The following is a 22,977-nucleotide window of genomic DNA, read 5'->3' as shown; positions in this document are numbered from 1 at the left end:
TATATATGTGCTCTCATTCCAGTTAAAAGTGTGAGTCCATTGAGAATACAGGCTGTCTCAATTTTCCTTTTTGTGTCCATAGTACTTGATGAACTATAAGGGCCAAATAAATGCTTTTTCCCTCATTCAATGCTAATGGATTACTACCTGTATCCAAGAAGTGGAAAACAGAATGTGATTAAATGTACAATGATAAGGAGGGAGGTCAGATTAGAACAATGGTATGAGCTACTGAATAGGGAACTCATTTTTAGGCCTTGTGAGATTGCATCATTTTGACCTAGGAGTTGTTTTTCATTTCTACTTTCCAAACTAACTCAATGCAGGGATTAATGACCTGATCTCAGACCATTAACTCAGACAGTCATTAATCTCTGGGAAATGCCCTGTCACTACTGCTTAAAGAATATATGAGAGAGAAAATGTGTTCTAAGCTAAGGCTGGTTAACCATACGGTTCTTTAACCATTTTGTTCAATGATTACTGAGCTTTCAGAAAGTTCCCATTTGGTTAGAAAAGCAGAATATCTTAATTACAAGGTCTGCTTTATAAAGCTGTGGAGTTGAATTTGTTGCCTTTTGGAGGGGGTGATATGGGTAGATGGTGGTTAAAATAGGGAACATTATTTTATGGAAAAATGAGCTGAAGGGTTTTTTTCTTTTTAAAAAGACACTGAGGATCTTTGTTCCTTTGTACCTTAACATATTTATTATACTTTGAGAAGCAGTGTATCAGTAACTAAAGAGGGAGATTGTTTATTATTACCACAGTATAGGCATTAAAAGTTATGGAAATTCATAGGCAGGAGTAGCCTCTTCTCATACCTTAGTAGATAGTCTATGAAAGTTTCAATAGTCAAAAAACAAAAATAATCTCCCCCCCAAAAAAAACAACAACAACAACAACAACAACAACAAAAAACCTGATGGCTAAACTTTTCCTGGTAATTCATCTCTACAAACTCCAGGCTAGTTTTTGAAGAGAAGATATGATGTCCATTACCAGATATAAATAGGAAATTTTTTTCTGTGTGTGTGTGAGTGTGTGAGTGTGAGAGAGAGTGTGTGTGTGTGTGTGTGTGTGTGTGTGTGTGAGAGAGAGAAAGGGGAGGAGAGGGAGAGAGGGAGGGAGGCAGAAGGGGGGCAATCAGGGTTAAGTGACCATATAGGAAACATTTAAAGACTCTTTTATAATATATACTTGACTGGCATATATTTTTTTTTAACCTTAAAATTTTATTGGAAGCTAAAAACAAGATATCATTAAAATTTCTCTTCATTCTTGAAGAATTAAAGGCGGGGAAAGTTTACTAATGTGTAACTTTTTGTTTTCAGATTCTTTCCAGTTTAGCTTGTGGTAACATATCATTTTTGATCATTCAATTCTATTGTTTTTCTGTCACTATATTTGCATAGCTATTTATTATATGGGAATTGGATAGTAAAATGAATAATATTGAATTAGCTCTATTCCTTATTTTTTGAATATTTGAAAGGTGTTAACATTTTAAAATTCCCATTATTAGATTATGTAATATATATATATATTTAATATCTTTTTATTGATAGAACACATGCCAGGGTAACTTTTTACAGCATTATCCCTTGCATTCACTTCTGTTCCGATTTTTCCCCTCCCTCCCTCCACCCCTTCCCCCAGATGGCAAGCAGTCCTTTACATGTTGAATGGGTTGCAGTGTATCCTAGATACAATATATGTGTGCAGAACCGAACAGTTTTCTTGTTGCACAGGGAGAATTTGATTCAGAAGGTATAAATAACCCAGGAAGAAAAACAAAAATGCAAGCAGTTTATATTCATTTCCCAGTGTTCTTTCTCTGGGTGTAGCTGCTTCTGTCCATCTTTGATCAATTAAGGCTCTCTTTATCGAAGAGATCCACTTCCATCAGAATACATCCTCAAACAGTATTGTTGTTGAGGTATATAATGATCTCCTGGTTCTGCTCATTTCACTCAGCATCAGTTCATGTAAGTCTCGGACTATCATAATTTTTAAGGACTCACAGTCACAACCATTGAAATGAAGCAGAGCTAAAGATGTTGAAATTTCAGATTTTCTTGAAGAAAATGCTATCAAATTAACTTTTTAAAAAAGTCATGACAAATTTTGATGGATGTGGCCCTCTTCAACAATAAGATGAACCAAATCAGTTCCAATAGAGCAGTAATGAATTGAACCAGCTTCATCCAGTGAAAGAACTCTGGGAGATGACTATGAACCACTACGTAGCATTCCCAATCCCTCTATTTTTGTCCACATGCATTTTTGATTTCCTTCACAGGTTAATTGTACACTATTTCAAAGTCTGATTCTTTTTGTACAGCAAAATAACTGTATGGACATGTATACTTATATTGTATTTAACATATACTTTAACATATATAACATGTATTGATCAATCTGCCATCTGGGGGAGGGGGTGGGAGGAGGGAGGGGAAAAATTGAAACAAAAAGTTTTGCAATTGTCAATGCTGAAAAATTACCCATATATATCTTGTAAATAAAGAGCTATAAAAAAAAAGTCATGACAAAACAAAAAATTACTTACAGGCATCTGCACATATCTAAAAGAATGTCTAAATTACTATTACTATATTATTAAAATTACTTTTGCCATTCCAGTGTCTACAGAGACATCAAGTCGGAAAAGATGGTCATTTTCACCACCCTAGTCATCTGGCATAATACAAGGAAAATGGAGGCAGCATAACAAATGAGGCAGTCATCCTCCGAAATGATGAAAGGACTCAACCCTTTCTACTGAATATATGGCTTGCTTTGATGGCATTTAGGACTTAGTTTATTTCTTTTAGGAACTAAGAAGATGCACAGATACCAATAGTCATGTTTCCTCCAAACTATTGTTCTTTAGTCATTAAAATGATCAATTCTCAAGAGTAAAATTTATTTTAAAATATCTAGTAATTAGTTGCTTGTGATATATACACATATTAATATGGAAAATGGCATTTCTAAAAACTTCAGTAGCTAATCTGCTCTAATTTTACCTCTCTACATCTCACTTTTCTAATATTTAACCAAACTATCTCATAAATTTCACAGCTAAAAGAGACCTTAGGTAATATATAAAATAAATTAATACTCTCTGCAAGACCCCTTATATTTAATAACTGCTTATGGAGGAAGAGTATGAAGTTAGTCAATGAGAGTACTAGACTTGGAGTTAGGAAGAGAAGGATTTACATTACTTACATTCTGCATTTCCTGCTTACTACCTGTTCAGTGGGCAAGATACTTCACTTTTTTTGGGACTCGGGCAACTAACTTTCCAAGAATCTTCTTCTGATCTGTGTTAATTCTAGAGCATTTCCTCTGTTGATTATTTCCAATTTATCTTGTATCTTTCTTGTCTGTACATGGTTGTTTGCAGATAATCTCTTCCATTAGATGGGAGCTTCTTGAGAGCTGGGATTGCCTTTTACCTTTCTTTCTATCTCCAGTAGGCACTTAATAAATATTTACTGACTTCCAGACAGATGGGTTGTTCCTATGTTGTTGGAGAGAAGTTGTGCTACACTGGCAAGTCACAGGTCCTTGGAGTAGTAATTTGTAAAATACTTACATGTTTTGATTAGGTTCTGCTAATTTGAAACTTAAAAATGAGGCACTGTATGGCCATTAGATCACATCATTTTGTCTCCAGAAGATTCTTCTGTTACTGTAGCAGAGAAATCATAATTAACTAGCTCAGGGTTTTCCCAATAGAAGATCAGGATTTAGTCTTATCTGATAGATCTCCAAGCTGATGATATAGTGCTTCCCTCTTATTCCTATCAGTGGGCTCCCAAGATTTCTAGGGAGGAGGAAAGGGCAGCCAAAAACAGTATTCCTACTTTTGCTCCCCACTCTCCCATCCTATTCTGTCACTACCAGTGACCTGACGGTGTCAGGAAAATAAAAAGCATCTCTTCCTCAAAAAGAGGTTAGGGAACACTAATCTAGTGACATGAATACAGAGTCAATGAAGTGTGGAAGTGGAAGCTTCCTTTGGACTCTAAAGCACCTCATTAATGCAGCTGATAAAACAAGATAGCACAGGCCTTGGCAGGAATTATGCCTGAAATATTTTTTTTTGGGGGGATTTTATATAAAAGTCAATTCTTGTTGAAGAATATTTCCAATATACTGAATGCAAGATGCTTTTTGAAAGGAAAATGAAGCCCTCCTATTTCAGAGGTTGTAGTTATTATGCATTTATTAGGGCTAACTGAGTTTTGGCAAATTTTTTTTTTTTTTGTTTAGATCTCTTAGTGTATTGTCAGAAACATACTGGAAAAGTAACAATAGACTAATACAAACTGTTCTCCAATATTAGCTTTTTCTGGCCATTTCTTTCTTCTATGTTAAATGTAAAAGATTATTTGTACATTCTTGATCAGGTCTTCCTATCAATAAGCCTGATTCAGGATGTGGGAATTTGTAAAAACAAAAACAAAAAGAGTTTCACAAAATCATGGTAGTACTTCCCTTGGTCCCAAAGTGGGGAACACAGTGTAAAGTTGGGGCCAAATTTGAGTCTTATATAACCTGAGTGGGATCAGAATCAGATTAAAACGTAATAGAGAAATGTTTAACAAAATGAAAAAAGACAATGTGTTATCAATAATGTTAATTTATGGTTTTCTAAGTCAATATGAGGCCTGAAATATTTCTACAAAATATGAGTGGTATAAAGTTTTCCAAAGTTAAAAGTAGTATGACTATTTCTGTCACTGCTTTTGTCCTTCTCTGTTCAGTTGTTGTTCAGTCATTTTTTAGATTTGTTTAACTCTACAAGACCCCTTTTGAGGTTTGCTTGGCAAATATACGTGGTTTGTCATTTCTTTCTTAAGCTCATTTTACAGATGAGAAAATTGAGGCAAACATGATTAAGTGACTTGTCCAGGATCACACAGCTAATAAGTGTCTACAGCCAGAAGTGAACTCAAGAAGATGTCTTCTTGATTCCAGGTCTAGAATTCTATCCATTGTGCCATCTGTCACCTGTTCTGCTTCTTGGTAAGTCTACCTCTGTGTGCAGCAGAGAGATAAAACATTATCAAATGGAAAGAGTATAAGATTTAGAGGAAGAAAATTTAAGCTTGACTCTTGGTTCCTCCACTTACTAGCTATGTGATGTTGGGCAATTTATTGCTAGATCCTCCTGGGTAAATGATGTATCCTTAGAACTTCTCAACAATCAACCAAATCAGTCAATTAATAAGGATTTATTAAGTGCTTTGTATGTGTCAGAACTTTGTCTGGACCCTTCCTATGTATCCTACTTCTTTGGACTTTAAAGAACCTTATCTGGAGCTTTTGCCTTACATCATACTTATTTATATATGTTTCATTCTCACTAAGAGAATGTAATCTCCTTGAGGAGAAGGATTGTGTCCAGATTATTATTTCCATGTATTAAGCCCAATATGGTGCCTTTCACACAAAATACATGTTAAATGAACAATAAATGGAGATCATACAAATATTACTTACTTTAGAGGACAGTTACAAGGGTTAGATGATACTAGGGTCAAGACCATTTTAACAAGAAAGCATCGTGTGAGAATGTGAGCCAATAATTATTTCTTCAGAACACTAGTAATTCTTTCTGGCCCAGGATTGCAAGACTCATAAGAAAATACAAACAGTAGAGAGGATTTTTAGGGGGTTATTTTCATTTTTTAAATTTATTTATTCATTTCCAACATTTACTTTTACAAGATTTTAATTTCGATTTTTTTCTCCCTCCTGCCTTCCCCTCTCTCCCCAAGATAGCAATTAGTCTGATATAGGTTATACATGTACAATCGTGTTAAACACATTTCCACACTACTCATGTTGTGAAAGAAGAATCAGAACAAAAGGAAAAAAAATCATGTGAAAGAAAAAACAAAAAATAAAAATTAAAATAGTATACTTTGATTTGCATTCAGACTCCATAATTCTTTCTCAGGATGTGGATAGCATTTTCCATCATCAGTCTTTTGGAATTGTCTTAGATCACTGTATTGCTGAGAAGAGTATAGAGAAGTTGATCAGAGGATGTTTCTTTAAAAAGAAATTTTAATCTTATCCATCAGATTTTCCTCGGTGATTTAAAGTTTTTCCATACCTGTAAGGATATCAGATTACTTTTCCTTTTTAAATTCCTATCCCATTTTAGATTATCTTTCCCTGGCATAACTCTAAGGTAGGAGGGAAGGTTATTTTTGAGTAGAAGGCTTAACAACATTCCCTTCATCATAGATCTTTTGGCAAGTATACTGAGGGCATTGGAACAAAGTTCAAGGAAATGGAACTATGCTCTTTAAGACAGAGTCACTAGAATAAAAGTAGATAGCTGACAAATATGGAAAAATTCTTGGATTTTACATTTGCTTTTAAGCAGAATTCATGTACTATGATAAGGTGCTTCATGAGTTTCCGACAAATACAAGTATTTGGAATGATTTTCGAACAAACATCTCATTTTTTAATCAAAGTTACATAGAGATTCCTGTCTGCCTCTTAATCCCCAGCAAACATAACTGACCAAGTTCCCCAAATATAGCTAATTTGTGGGTGAACTCATTTGTAAAATTCATAGCCAAATTCCTTTCTCAGTGTTACTTTAATTTAGGACATTCATTTATCATAGCAGCCACCCTTGGCTAAGAGAAAGGGTGAATGGATAGAAGTACCATATATGAAAAACCAAAAATGACATTTTATTTACACAAAGATCATGAAATCCTAAGAGAAGCAATGCCCAGAAAAAATGTGTTATTTCAATTTTTAAATAAACTATTTTAACCAGGGATAAAATAAGCTTGTCTTCAGTACCCATGTATTTTTCCCTTCTTCCTTTTTTTGGGATTCCCTGATTATCCCCTCTTCCATCAAAATCTTTTATCAGAAACAGGAGAGTTTATCAATCTTTGACAAACATATTATATGTTAAGTTTTAGCTCTGATTGTGAAATGTAATACTCCTCAATTAAAAGGATTTTAGGCATCAACCAGTGCGGGGGAGACTTGGGGGAGAAAAGTCTCTCCAAATGCACTTCAGGGTCATTCTTTACCCTTGTTTCTTGTCACCACACCAGGGGTACACTTGCCTAAAATACTTTCTGCTAGCATAGAAATTTATAGTTCAAACCATTTTCTTAAACATGTACTCTGTTGGCCTCCACAATAATCCTGTAAGGAGAATGGATATTATTATCCCCATTATATAGATGAAGACATTAAAGGTAGGAGAGGTTATCACTGGCTGATAAGTGGCAGCAGGATACCCAGTTCCTAGATCAATAATATTTAAGTTATCCCAACCTGTGAGAACTTCTCTTCAACCTTCTTTAATCAATCAATCAATCAATCAACCAACATGTATTAAGTGCCTAGTGTATGCCTGGAACTGTGCTAAGCACTGGGGATACAAAAACAGGCCACGGGCCTTCTCCTTCAAGGGACTTACAATCTAATGGGACACTACTGGTGTTCTTCCCTTACCTCCTTCCCTCACCTAGATTTCCATGGCCTCTAAATTAAATGTTAATAGAAAGAAGATGGCATATTTCAATTTACTGTTGGCTTAGCTCACATTTTCTTTGGGAACACTCTGGTTTGAGGAGTTGATAGGGTATTATGTGTTTGTGATGGCTCCAAAAGGCTGTCACTATCAGTCTATACATTAAGCTTTCAGGGATTTTTCTTAGAATAAGTATGTGATTATATATTTGATTACCTCCTATGTGGCTTTTAAAATGATAAATGCTGCTGTCCACAACCCACACTAAGTTACTTCTCAGAACTGGAAAACTGAGAAACCCAAACTGTGTTCAACTCTGGATTTAACTTTCTCATAAAGTCCCCCAAATGACAGTTCAAGTCTGCTGCTGGTCACTCATGAAAAATGCTCACTGGCAGAAACCTAAGGAATAACTTCTATTAAGCAAAGAAAAATGAACAACTTGGCTTGTCAAAGCAAAAAGTTCAAGTGGAAATTACTCCTTTATCTATTTTACATACAATCTTTCTACTGAACCCTATGTTATCTACATGACTGAATCCTATGCTATTTATTCACATTTCCTATGAGTGAACACTATATTATTCATAAAACAACCCAATAGCAACTCTGACTTAAACCCTTTTATATCCATAACTGAATTCTATATTATGTTCAATCACAATTTAGTTTCTCCACATTGAAAAGCAGCAAAATTTGCATTTATTTCCAATGATTGAAATTTTTTTTCTATCTCTGACCTTTGTGAATGTTAAAACTCTTATAGAAAGGCAACCATTTAACAATTAGGATTCTGTTTCTATAGAACTATCTATGGGAGATCTTCACATAAAGTATCAATCCTTCATTTATAATGAAAATTTATTTCTAGGACTTTTTAGGAGGAGATGCTAGTACTTTTTATGGCAACAATAGAATAATAAGTAACTGGTACTCAGGTATTAATTATTTACACTAATAGAAAGACATTTAGAAAAACCAGGGAGTAAAGGGAAAGAGCTAGAAGACCTGGGAAATCTCTTTATTTCATGATGCTCTAGGCAATCAGTAAATGTCAGATTAGCTGCTAATCTCTGCATGGGTTGAAGGAGTTTTTTAAACTGGGTTTTTACTGTGATGATATTTGGACAAATACGTACATATTATACATCTATCTTATAACTAGATATGTAAGCATTGCCATACATAAAATCATTTAAAAATTATTTCCCATGATGAATGATGTTGATGGCTCTATAGTCCATTCTTTCCTTCAGCTGCCAGGAGATGACCTTGAAGACCTTCTTTACTGGGCTGTTGTACAACTAGGGCAGGAAAGGTCAATGACTTGGCAATAACAACCTGTTTCTGGGCCAGGAGACAAGGAAGTCACAGACCTATGGCCATTTTGTTATCGGGATTTTAAAAGAATCCACAATAAGCAGTGGGGGTGGAGGGAACTTTAGAATCCAAGTAGTCTAATTTATAATATTAAAATAGCTGTCCAGCTGCCAAAAATTAAATATCCCACCAGATTTGGTCTGCTGTTCATAGATAAAATTATTAAGCAGAGGAACATAGTGATTTTTGAATAAAAGAACTAAAAAAACCCTTAATAATTTAACACGAAGATGCCATAAGGCAGCACAGTGAGTAGAGTGCCAGGCCTAGAATCAGTAAGATTCATCTTCCTAGGTTCAAATCTGGCCCCAGATACTTACTAGCTATGTGATCCTGGGAAAGTCACTTAACCCTGGTTTGCCTCAGTTTCCTTATCTGGAAAATAAGTTGGAGAAGGAAAGTGCAAATCTCTCTAGTATCTCTGCCAAGAAAATTCCAAATGGGGTTACAAAGAATCAGATAGAACTAATAAACAACTGAACAATAAAAATAGAAATATACAAGGGAAAATTCAATAAAGCTTTTGCACAGATACAAGAGTTTCAAAGTGAAATCAGTTATTTTGGCAGCAGGAGCAGTTTAGAGTATACAGGTTTGTCCTTTTTAGAACTGGGAAGCCCATTACATTTTGGAGATAATTCAAAAGGAGAAACTTAGAATCTGTATCACCGGGGAATTATTAAATCAGTAGTGCACACATTTAAAGGAACCAATCACTTCATAGGATCAATTCAGTAAATTGTAATAATAGCTAATATTTATATAGCTCTTTAAGAGTTGCAAAGCATTTTGTATATAGTCTCATTTAATGTCACATAAAACCTTGTAAAGCAGATGACAATTACTATCCTTATTTCAGAAACGAGAAAACTGAAGTTGACTGGGGAGGGGAAAAGAAAAAGAAGGAAAAAGAAGAAAGGAGAGAGGGAGAGGAAAAGGGAGAGAGAAAGAATGAATAAATTATTTGTCCTGGATCACACATCTAGGAAGTCTCTGGGGCAAGACTTGAACTTGGATATTCTAGACTCCAAGTCTAGTACTCTATCTAAGATGCTTCCTAGTTGCCACCCAAATAGGTATTAAATGCCTATTATGAGCGAGACACAGTGCTAAGCCATGGGGCTATAGACCAACAAATAGTCACTGTTATCAAGGAGGTCACAGACTGGATAAGATGGCCTTGAGAGGTGTGTTTCAGCTTTTTGCTGATGTTCAGCCGTTTCAGTCATGTCTGCCTCTATTTGGAGTTTTTTTTGGCAAATAGACTGAAGTGGTTTGCCATTTCCTTCTCCAGTTCATTTTACAGATAAGAAAATTGAGCAAATAGGGTTAAGTACAGTGTCATACAGCCAGGAAAGTATCTGAGGCCACATTTGAACTCAGGTCTTCCTGATTCCACTCTGTTCACTAACTTCAAGTGGAAGAGTGCATTAACAATTAGGGGATAATGTAAGGCCTTATGTAGATATGGAGTTTGGGCTACATTTTGAGATAAGTGAGGGGTTCACTGAGGCAGAGGCAAGAAAGAATATATTCCAAACATTGCAAAGGAAGGCACACAGATGGGAGATGGATTGTCATGAATGAGGAATGGTAACTGTTCATGTACTGACTGTAAGTTTACAGATTTTTCTATTAAAAAATAATAGCAGCAATTAACTTACCTTCTGAATGTTTAAATAATGGAAAGTGTGAAAACTCACAGTTATATATGTTTTCTCTTGTGGAAAATGGAGGAAAATGTTGCTTCTCTCCCACCTCTCTGAGACTAATTAGATGAATCTTCCCATCATTCTCACCCCCAAAACACATATTTTTTGATAGTAGAATCACAAACATGATGTTTACATCAGGCACAGGGTGCTCAGCATTATAAGACAGATATAGAGTGATCTAGTTTAACTCTTTTCCTTTAATAGATGAGAAAGCTGTATTTATAGCTTTTATTGTAGCAGTTAGGTGGTGTAGTGATGGGAATGGATCAAGAAGATTGGAGTTCCAATCCAGTCAGACACTTACTGGCTTTGTGACCCTGGACAACTCATTTAACCTGTCGGCCTTGCTTTTGTCATCTGTAAAATGGCGATAATAATAGCACCTATATCAAAGGATTGTCATGAGGGTCAAATGAGATAATGATTGTAAAGGCACCTAAGTGCCAGGTTAGCTGGCACACAGTTTGTTGCTAGTGTTGTTATCAATATATTTCTTTATGATGTATCAGGAAACATCAAGAGCATGCAGGATTAATTGTAGATCCCATTCTTCAATATTTTCAATATTAAGTATTTGGTTACTGATGTAAAAATAGGACTATCATAGGGTCCATTCTAAATAACAGTCTTGTGATAGTACCTGCTTTACTACGATATATAATTCACGAAATCTAGTTGTTAAAGGAGGCCCGTGGCAAAGGAAATGGAAAATGCAACCAAATAAAGATTTTTGGGAGTTATGAAAACAGCACCATTGCAAGTACAAATACATACACACATCTTCTTCACCATCTGAGCCTGGATTTAGTTTCCTGATGTAAAGAAACTCCTAGTGAGAAAAACTTACCAATAGCTACTGGTTACTGTTTGGTAACTACTGTTTTATATCAGTGAGTTGTCAAGTGACTTTACCCAAGGTCTCACACACACACACATATACACTATAAGTCAGAAACTGATTTGAAGGCCAATTCTTTACCTACTATGCCATCCGAGCCTGGTTACTCAGTAAGATAATTATGTCAGCAATGTAAGACAATAATGATAGCTACTCTTTACATCATACAGAGCGTCCCCAAGTTCTTAAGCTTTAAGAGAAATTTTTACTATCACACTCCTTTTGCATGGGGAGAAACTGAGACAGCAAGTAGATTATTCATGGTCACAAAGATTAGGAAATAGTACAGCTGAGCCTTGAACACTGGATTTCCCAACTCCAAGGTGAGTGAGTGCTTTCTCCCATATTATATTGAGTTCTAATAGTATAAGAATCACAATAGTGGAAAGTTGCTGAACATGGGGTCTTTTATTTTAAACTTTGTCATTCAATTTTTGTCAGTAATTCCGTATTTTCTTAAATTTTCAGTTAACTAAAACATGACCCTGAGACTCCTAGAAAATGCTAGTCGTCACAAGCACATGGAACTTTTATTATCAGATAAGTCCTATGAAAAGGGGAATACCTAGGCTTGAGGGGAAAAATGACAAACTTAAAAAAAAGCTGACAGATTGAACAGAAATGAATTACTGTCATCAAAAAGGAGAAGGGGGAAATCCCAGCAGTGGCATCCAGAATATGAATATCCCTGTTTGTCAAGAAGATGAAAGCTATGATTTTGAGCAAACCAATCTTGAATCTTCCAAGCTCCACAAGAACCTGAGTAAAAACAGGTGCTGAGGGAAAGGAAGGAAATGAGAAGAGTAGAAAATATGATTCTTTGAGAAGATAGATTCAGAATTTCAGCAACCTTATCCCATTATGTATCTTTGGTTTAGAACGAAGACTGAGAGATGTTTGCTCCAAAGGAAAAGACTTGAAAACCTGAAATACTTAGACCTTAGAGAAGGGAAGCTAGTCATTGTTTGACATGATTGATGGAAAAATCTTTATCCCCCATTCCATCTTTTCTCTGCCAACAATGGCAAAAACAGGAACTCAAGTGAGTTCAAATGAAAGGATTAACTGGAAAATTAGATAGCCAGTAAATTCTTTGAAAGTTGGAACCAAAGTCAGAACATGTTTATTTTCCCACTGACAGAATAATTTATGGAGCCTGTTGCTTAGGAATTATGGCAGTGTAGTAGGAATCAATGTTCTGCTAAACGATGGCTTTAAATGGGAATCTCCCTTCTCACTACTTTGTTTCTAGTTTCTTATCTTCAATCCTATATGATTCTCCCCTTACTAAGAAAAATAGGAAATTCTAATGACCTTTTTTTTGGGGGGGGGGTAGAGGGAAGGGAGTAGAAGGTTGTAAGAATATTTGTTTGGAAGTACCTTCTTTGAAATTATGACCTCAGGTTTAAAGTTACCTGTATAAAGTCAGGGTTGCTTTCTCAATATGTACCTTCTGGACTAGGCTCAAATTTTCTTAAAATACACTGCAAATCATGCTCTGTGGAATGAGCAAAGTAAGGACATAGTAGACTTAGAGGGAGACATCAAATTCCCACAAGATTAGGCTATCATGTAAGCAATAGTAGACTTGAAAGCATTCTCATCAGGCTAGTGGTCCAACTATTTGTTTAAAATGCCCTTTGAGGGGGCTTTTCTTAGTACGCCCTTGGTCTTATGATTAAGACTCAATCTTACCCCTAGTTAACTTCTTAGAGGTATAACCTCCAGACAAGGATGTGTGTGTGTGTGTGTGTGTGTGTATGTACGCAGAATTTGTGTGTGATTTGAATTAGGGAGGGGGGTGCCTGAAATGTTGACCAGACTAGGTGTACAAGGATTAATATCCCTTGTCAGGGATACTGTAGAGGAAATTCTATTTAGATATTAGTTTGTCTTGAATTCTTGTAGTCCTACCCAGTTTTGAGATTCTGTGAAGTACATCCTAAGAAAAAGTGTTTAATAAATTATACAATCTTATTAAATTTATATAATTTGTACAATAAATATCCTGGTGTTCTACATGTTATTCTAGTTGTTCGTATCTCTCTAAATACAATGCTAGGTGAGGGGAGAACTGAATAATAAAGATAGCAGCAACTACTTCGGTAAATTTTTCATAAATTGTCTAGGTAATGTATCCTCTTAAAGACCCCTGGGATGAAGAGTTATAAAGATCCCAGATATTGCCTGGGGCAAATTCAACTGAAGGAGGGTAGTGACATTAAGAGTGCCTGGACAGAATAGCATGTTGCTCTTCCCTTAAAAGATGAAGGGGGCAAGTAGGCCTGGGAGAGGGATGGCATGACAGTGGGAAGGCTTCAAAAGGTGAGGCTCTCTACAGAAGAGAAGCATCCCCTAGCTGTCTGTGCCCTGGAGAACCTGTACAATACAGATATGCTGGGGTGAATTTTTTATCTGTAAGCAAAGACAGCAGATTTCAGCCTTTAGCTTTCTAGAGCAACATCTTCCACAATCCTCTAAATGCCAGAGTGAATACAAAATAAATCTATTTAAAAGGCAGTGTTTTTGGCTAGGATTAGGTTGGTGGAGTCCAATGAGTAAATCTAAGGATTAGAACACAATGCAATATGAGTGAACCACAAAATGAAATGAAAATAAATTTACTCATGCCATGATTAAAAGGATATAATTTTCTAAGAAAAGGAGACCATTCTATTTGGCCTCTACATTTGCTAAGGCAATTTACGTTGGATCAGAAATACTTTGGTAGAATAGTGAGAATTTTCTCAAATCTCAAGAATATCCTTTTTTTTCTTTTTCAAATATCCCAGATGACAAGAATTCCCTCTCCCCAGATAAACCCAATATCAAGATTTCTTTTCTTGACATTTTAAAGGAAAACCAGTTCAGCTTATATAAAAACAAATACCATTTCCATGATAAGCATTAAGTTTAAGTAAAGGACCTATAAAATAATTATCTAAGATGTTAATTTAAAACTGTTCTGAGATATTTAAGGCTAGTTAAAAAATTATGTCCAAATATGAAAGCAACATCCACAATGGGAGGGCCATAGGGAAAAAGAAATGAAATTTAAGTTCTGGTATTATAAAACTATATATGTTCATTTTTCTCAGGACTTTCACCGTGTGGTGCCCAACCCATCTCAGTGATTCTGAATTCTTGACTGCCATTGTATTAACCCCTCCCCACCATCCTCTCCTTCCCAATCCCTCTCAGCCCAACCTGTCACATAGCACTCAAGCTCTATCCACCCATTCCAGTGTATTCTCTGGAATGTTTGCTCCGCAGGTAACAAACTTACTTTCATCCTAAACCATTTTCTTTTTCACTCCTTCCATCTTTTTTCCATTCATGGAGACCTGACTCCAATACACAATTTCCTTAACTACTCAAGAACTGACTCTAATATATATGAATGAGAACCATTCCCCATTAGTTAAACATCCAAAGGATATGAAAAAATTAGGTCTCAAAGAAAGAGATTCCAGTTGCCAATGCTCATATGAACAACGAAAAAAAAAGTTCCAAATCATTAAATTTTTATTGTTCATTCGTTTCATTTATTTCTGCAGCAAACAGGGTTAGGTGACTTTCCAACCTGACATAGCTAGTATGCATCTGAGGCCAGATTTGAACTAAATCTTCTGGCACTTTACCCACTGTGACACCTAATACTTCAAGATTTACCTCACATTTATTAGATTGGTAAAGATGACAAAAGACAGGAAATGGCAACTGTTGGAGGGATATGGGAAGATAAGCACATTGGTGATGCTGTTCTGAAAAACTTTTTGGAACTATGCACTGAAGTCTATTCATGCATCCTTTCTAGGGTAATCAGTATTACTATTAGGCTACTACCCCAAGGAGTTTAAAGAAAAGAAAAATGCCTTTATTTACAAAAATATTTATCACAGTTTACTTTACAATTCACAGCAGTGAACTGGAGATTAAAAAAAAATTTCTATTGATTGGGGAAATGGCTAAACAAATTAGGGTCTATGAATAAAAAAAAAAAAGAATATTATTGGGCCCTAAGACAGGAAGAAAGCAAATATTTCAGAGACAGATCTGTATGAAGGAAATAGAACTACGATAACAATTTATACAGAAACAAAATTTTAAAAGAAAAAAAACACGGAAAGATGATTATTCTGGTCAATGCAATGACCAACCATGACTTCAATAATGAAACTCCTAATAGAGGAGTGATGCATCCAAAGTATAAAATGAGACAATTTTGAATATGGTAAAAAAGAATATGGATTTTATTTTGTTTGACTAATATAATATATAAATTGCAGTTTTGTTTTGTTTTTTAGAGAAGCAAAAGAAGGATTTGAGGGAAGGCAGATTTAATAATAGCAATGTCTTCCCAAAAAAAGAAAGAAAAAAGGATCACTGTGTGTTTTGGAAATGCACAGAAAGAAATTTGAAGGGAAACATAAAACCGGAAGGGCAGCTTTTAAAGTAATATATTGAATTTATCATTTTAAAATGTGCCAATATGCAGAACAAGAAATGTATTTTTGTACATGGCCAAAATAGGAATTTGTTTTGCTTAACTGTACTTTTTTGATACAAGGATTTTTTTCTTCCCCAGTAGGGTTTGGAAACATGTTAGAAATGTTTTTAAAAAATTAATTAAGAAGATGAAAAAAATCAAGCTATACATTATAATTATAATCATCATTATAATAGTTGGCATTTATATAGCTTCTACTATGTGCCAGGCACTGTGCAAAGTGCTTTACAAGTATCTCATTTGATTCTTACAGTTCTGGGAGGAGGTTTTATTATTATTCTCATTTTATAAATCTGGAAACTGAGGCAAACAGAGGTTGTATAAGACCAGATTTGTACTCAGCTCTTCTAGATTCTGGTCTAGCTCTATTCACAGCACCACCTAGCTGCCCAAGAGATCTGCAATCTCATACATAATCCTCTTTTTCTGTTCTACTTTTTAATGGAAATGTTTCCTTTTTGAGAATGTTACATTCAGAAAACTAAAATTAAATAAAAGAAGCATAAGGATCAACCATTTGTAACATTTATTGAACTGGAGAGGTATAGCAATAAGATTTTTTGGATGGGGTAAAGGTCTTTTAAAGATTGAGTAGTACAGTTGCTGTGATGCTGCTAGATGCAAAAAAATGGTAGTATAGTTGCTGTGATGCTGCTAGATGCAAAAAACGGGGTCACAACTCTATTTTGGGGTGCTGCTTTCAAGTTGGAATTGCATACAGATAAATGCTCTTAAAAGTGTAAACAAAAATGAGGAGCCTTGAGTCAAATTCCCCAAGGAGTGCCAGGAGAGAATGTGAATATTGCGAACACAATGTGTAGATTTTTTAGGTACCCCGTAGAACATGAAACGGGGAGTTTTACAGGACCCAAACTCTGCAAACCATCTTGATTGCTTTGTCAAAGACAAAGGAGAAGCAGCTGGAGCTCTTGTGAATCTATCATCAAGACTAATAGTCCCACAGAGTCCATTCTGCCATTTTGAAACAACTATTTAACTTGTATCAATAAAAACATAATAAAAAATAGCATAAGATGTATTCAAAAGATCTGGGTTCTACTACTGGCACTGGCACTCATTAGCCACGTGATCTTGGGCAAGTTATTTCCATTCTAAAGTTTTCGAAAGTGACTAGGCCAGCTGTTCCCCAGGGTCCCTTCTAGCTCTAACATGTGATTCTGTGAAAACTGATGTGGTAATTCTGTCAGCAGGATACTTAGCTTATAGGAACCCACTTAAAGGTACAGTAGTAACCTTTCACCTTAAAAACCACAGTTAGAATATGTCTGAGACCAATGGTATTCACATGTGTGTTACTAGAAAAGAAGGTTTCAATTATTTTTTTTTTATAGTGAACTAATAGTCCCTTGACTATCTTTAATGACCTAGTAGAGTAGGACAATTAAATTTGCTTCTGAGAGGACAATGGCCAACATATCTATAACAAAGTTCACATTCTATGTCAGGTATTGTACAAGAGTCATGGGATCATGGAGTGTTTCTATAAGGAAGTAAAGCCATTGACTTAGAGTTTTGTGGTGTTGTTTTTTTCTTTTTAATTCTTTTAAAAGAAAGCAAAGGAGACAACCACAGATAGAAGAAAATATATAAAAGTCTTGAGAAAATGCAAGGTTTCTTATGGTCAATACAAGGCTACATTTCTATTATAAGAAAAATATTTGACTTTGGGCAAGAAGTTTGGAGAGGGAGGAAGGATGTGTGTGTGTGTGTGTGTGTGTGTGTGTGTGTGATATTCTCAGTATCCTGAATTTCTTTTGAGAGTTGAAAGAGACCTTAGACAACATTCAATTCAATGTCTTCATTTTATGAATGAGGAAATGGAGGGGGCTCAGAGAAATTTTCAGGAACTTTTCCACTGTCAAATAGCTCATTAATAGCAGAAGTAGGATTAGGAACTGGGTGTCCCCTCTCTCAGTTCAGTGACCTTTTCTTTCACACACTATGACTTTTAAAGACTCACCTTTTTCCCATAGTAACATTATTGGGAGTTTTCTAAGGTACTAAAGAGACCTATCTCATTATATTATAGAAAGAACTATAAACAAACTCGAAAGCTTTTTGCTAGAGAACCTTTTGTCTTTGATTCAGTTACTACAGAGCAGTGGTTATGTTCCTTTATTTGAATTCATTTGATTAAACATTTTTTAAGTACAAGATAGTATATTAGGCATGGGGATTTATACATGCATACACACATGCAAACATATACATACAAGTATGTACATAGACAAATGCATGTGTATATGTGTATGTGTATGATATAAATGTATAATACATATATAATATACTCCCAGAGCCTAACATAATACCTTATACATAGACACTGTGTGTGTGTGTGTGTGTGTGTGTGTATACACACATATACATAGATACATGAGGTTTCCACAAAACTCCCCCAAATACCCAGTTAATTTCTTAAGCTACTCCATGATACATTGAATCACAATGAGGAAAGTTACAATGTGTAACACACAATAAAATTCTAAGCAAATGCAAAATAGTTTCATGTGGGAGTCTGCTAGTTACTGGGTTGGGCAGCACTTAAGGGAAGGCCTCTTGAAGAAAATGGTTGTGAATACCAAAGAAAGGCAATAAGTAAATGGATTTCCTAAAAGAGTTCTGTTCTAAAGACAGTATTTTGAGATCTCTAAATCTTCTCTGATACCCTGGGCTAATTTTAGTTCAGAAAATTTTCTCTATGTCGAGAGTTTGCATTATGGGCTGCTTCTGCAAAAGAAGCTAGGTAGGCTCCTTTGGCCTTTCATTAAGTTAATTCATTATTGACTAAAAAAGTTAATAAAAACTAGATAAAGTCTAGTAAAAGCCAATATTATTCCAGTGAAAAAACTACAAAACCAAATGTTCTGGATGGTTTAGCATGTGAGGTTGTCAATAGAGAATCTGGAAAATGTAACAGGATATGAAATAATACTGTAAGCTCTCTTTCTATATACTTTTCATGAGGACAAATATATATGGTCAGAGGATTGGAGGGCAAATCAAGAGAAACATTAATTTTTATTTATGCCACTGAAATGAGGGAGTAGATAGTGATCTCTCTCATGCTAACCCCCAATTAAAATTACACAAGAAGAAAAATTTTATTTATATTAATATTTAATTTAATATATTTATATTAATTTTCCACAACGATTTCAAAAATCTTAAACTATTTCAAAATCTTAAAAAATCAAACATTTGTAAGATTCATCTTTGAGTAAGATTTCTACAACAGCCCATATAGATAAAAGGTTCTCTATAACATAACTCCAGGAGGCTGAATAAAATTAAGCTATCTTAACATAAGAGCTATAGTGTTTGTCATAGAAAAGAACTCTTTTGTTTTACAAATATTTATTTTTATTACTCAAGGGAAATCAAATATCAGATTTGGTTTTGGAAAAAAGAGTAATATTTTATCTACTTCTAGACCTTTGAACTATAGCAGCTATTAACTCTTTTAGTAACTAAACCCATGACCTTCTTTATTAAAAATCATGACCCATGTGGCAAAGAATCCAATCCAAGACTGAATAAGTAACCCACCAAACTCACATTTCAGAGCATGATACTCATGGAAAAGCCATCTTCCTGCTTCCCACTGGTGGATGTCTCTAGAGACATATCAAGTGAATAAAAGACATATGCAGCTCCCTCTAGTTTGGCTGTTAAATAAGTGGTCACTCACAGCACCACAATGTAGCTTTCCAGTTCATATTTACAGAGCAGAGACAAAAAGGCATGTTCTTAGTTAGGAAGGATAATGTCAATAAAAAAGCATCTGCCATATGTGAAGGGTTCCACACTTTTTTCACCCATCAAGACTGAGTCTTTCCCATCATCCCATTCTCACAAGACCAGGGAAAGAGTAACATTATGTTGTGGGCCAGCATTGAGAAACTGTAGGTCTTGCTTAAATATATCTTTCAAGGTTCCCTGGAAGGAGGAGGAAGAACGGGATTTTGGACATGTCTTTCAAGGCTGTTAGAGACTCCCAGAAATCCAAGAACTAGAGAAGAAACTTTGGAAGTCAATCAGTCCACATTTTTAATTAAAAGATGAATAATTTGAGACCGGAGAAGTGATTTAGAGACTTAAGTTTACATAGCTAGTCAAAATTGCCTTTTTAGAAAAATGAATCTATGTCTTGAGAGGAAGCAAGTGCAATGGAAAAGAACATGAGATTATGGGCTGCTCATTTCCTTACTTGTAGAGTAAGAGTTTTTGGTCAGATTATAACTAGCATTTATATAATGTTCTGAGGTTTATAAAGTACTTTATGCAAGTTACTTCATCTGATCCTCACAGTGACCCTGAAGGTAGTTGTTATTACTATCCCCATTTTACAGATGAGGAAACTGAGACTTTGCACAGGGTGACACAGCTAGGCAGGATTTGAAACTCAGGTCATGCTTCTAGGTTTAGAGATTTAGAAATGAATTAAAATAAAACTCAAAAGTACAGATAATTACCAATCTACCTAATTTTATAATTGAAACAAGAATATAAAATTAAAGTCCCTCATCCTAAAGTATCCAAATTGGCTGTCTTTAGAATGTGGTTACAATAAAAGGATGAATTATGAGAGAATATGAGAATAACTTCTCTTTCCAATGGAGGAATAAAAATGAGAGGACTGAGACTAAGCCAGTGATCATATATACACATACAAGATGGATACAATACACATCCATGAATGTCTCTTACTGAAGAATGTCATTCTACATTAGGAATCTTCACTATCATTTTCTCTTGGACATTAATAAGGTATTTCTCCATAATTTCTCCTCTAATAATTAGGACCAAAACTTTGAGGCTTTGAGGGCAAAAGTAATTTCAGAACCTTCTAAAGAAAGATCAAACAAAATGAGATCTTCAAAATAAGTTAGAAGATTTGAAAAACTTCATTCCTTTTTAGGCTGTACTCAGGATTCACCCCAGACCTTCATCCTGAAGCTTCTCTAAAATCCTGGAATTCCTACAGTGTAAATATCTTTCTTCCTTGTGATCTCACCCCTGAAGGAATGACTCCTTCTTATAACTCCATAGAAGGAAGTCATCAGGCTCAGCCATATCTCATTCCTCACCATAGTTCACTCTAGATTTCCTCTTCTATGGTACCAAAGACTTTTTCTTCTTTCTCATCATCCCCCTTTAAGTTTCTTTTTTTTTTTTAAAGTTGTCTTTCTTCCTTAGAATGTAAGCTTCCTAAGGACAGAGACTGTCTTTTTATTTATATTTGCAATCCTAGTGCTTAACACAGTACCTGGTACGTAAATGATTAATAGATACTTGCTGACAGACTCAAAAGAATAGCTAGGCTGATTATTCTAACAAATACTGTTTTTTTTTTTTTTTTTTAAGAGTAAGATAAGAGATTCAATAACTTGAGGGAAATCAATTAGTTTATAAGTAAAAATAAATAAATAAATAAAACAATCGACAGCATGTGGCAGAACAGCATTTCCACTTTCATGATATTTGGAGGGAAAAAAGTCACTCCAGTATCAAGTGTTAATTAGAAAGAACAAATCAAGTATTATAATAATAATGATCTAAAATAATCTTTTGGCTGTTGCTTTTAACTAGCTATTGCTTAAGTTGAGAAAAGAGAGTGCAAAGCAGAGCTTTAATACTGTAAAAACTTGATTTTTACATTAAATTTTTTGGTAGGTTTATAGCATGAAGTAAAAAATTTCTTTTAATTATCTCAACTGATTTACCATTATTAGGTGCTAATGCCCAGAATGTTTAACCATTAAAAAAAAAAAAATCTACATCCCAGCACAGTTTTAAAAAGTCTTAAATTACTATGATGACATGGAAAAAATACTTCATTGTAACTTATCACTTCTCAAATAAAGATATACAAATTATTTAATTAAACAAGAACTCTTCTAGACAGTTTAGCAAGATTGCTGAGATCTTCGTTTATTCTTTGGAAATGGTGCAAGAGAAGCCACAAAGGATCTAAATTGCTATCTTTTGGAATATTTAGCACAATGGGCTAGTCAAAAGAAAAAAATTGAGAGGTATTCTAGCTAATCAAATGAAGCAGCATCTTAGTGCAACAGTGTAAATTTATGACTCTCATGATGATAAACAGAATTTATGGCATTTAGGATATGAGTAGCTTGAAGGATAGGAACCCTATTTTTGCCTTTTCTTGTAATCCAGTGTTCAGCACAGTGCCTAGCATAAACACTTTATGAATGCTACTTGATGGTGGTATTTATGGCCCTCCCAAAAAATACGTAACATTAACTTCAGTTTCAAATAATAATATTAAATTTTTTTATAATAATAGTTTTTTTACTTTTCAAAATACATGCAAAGATAGTTTTCAACACCCTTGCAAAACCTTGTTTTCCAAATTTTTCTTTCTTTCTCCCACTTCTCTCCTTTCCCAGAGAGCAAGTAATCCAAATAGGTTAAACATAGGCAATTTTTCTAAAAATAATGTGAAAAATATTAACAGTAATAACTTATATAGTACTTTAAAGTTCACCCAGTGTCTTCCTCACAACAACCTATGAGTTGAGTAGCACAATCATTACAATATTTACTTTACAGATGAGTAAACTGGGTCTCTGAAAGAAATGGTTTGTTAGTTATGAAAGTTGTGACCTGAATACAAGTTTTGCTGGACCCTCAAGTTCTAGTGTTCATGCTGAGTCCTATGCTTTCCATTATACCATGCTTCCCTAGGTTAACAAATTAATGCGTGTTTCTAAAAACATTTCCCCTATGAAAATTTACTTTTATTTGCCTACCGATTAGGCTGTAAAATGTTTCTGTGGAAATAAAAATAAGACATATACCTCTGCATCTAAGAGAATCTAAGAAGGAAACCCTCTTTTCCACTGGCTTTGATTTCTTTTCTAGGGGATTTTAGAGCCTCTGACAATGTCCATGACAC

The 22,977-nt window shown here is 34.8% G+C and overlaps 2 protein-coding genes across 7 annotated transcripts in view; one reads left to right on the top strand and one right to left on the bottom strand.

Moving 5' to 3' along the window:
• Positions 1-22,977, bottom strand: part of CMSS1 (cms1 ribosomal small subunit homolog) — a 402,077-nt gene that overhangs the window by 77,850 nt on the left and 301,250 nt on the right. The window lies entirely within an intron of this gene.
• The window catches only part of FILIP1L (filamin A interacting protein 1 like), a 334,108-nt gene that overhangs the window by 17,173 nt on the left and 293,958 nt on the right, over positions 1-22,977 (top strand). The window contains exon 1 of one of the 6 annotated variants that reach the window (XM_051985176.1): positions 5,021-5,040. The exons of the other annotated variants lie outside the window; for them this stretch is intronic. The gene's annotated coding sequence lies outside the window, so the exon portion shown is untranslated. Of the gene's footprint in view, positions 1-5,020; positions 5,041-22,977 lie in introns of those variants that run through there. 6 annotated transcript variants of the gene reach the window in all.

The sequence above is a fragment of the Antechinus flavipes genome, chromosome 3 (assembly GCF_016432865.1).
Source record: "Antechinus flavipes isolate AdamAnt ecotype Samford, QLD, Australia chromosome 3, AdamAnt_v2, whole genome shotgun sequence".
Taxonomy (NCBI): domain Eukaryota; kingdom Metazoa; phylum Chordata; class Mammalia; order Dasyuromorphia; family Dasyuridae; genus Antechinus; species Antechinus flavipes.
Note: the sequence above shows the minus strand (reverse complement) of the source record. Positions and strands in the feature narration are given on the sequence as shown.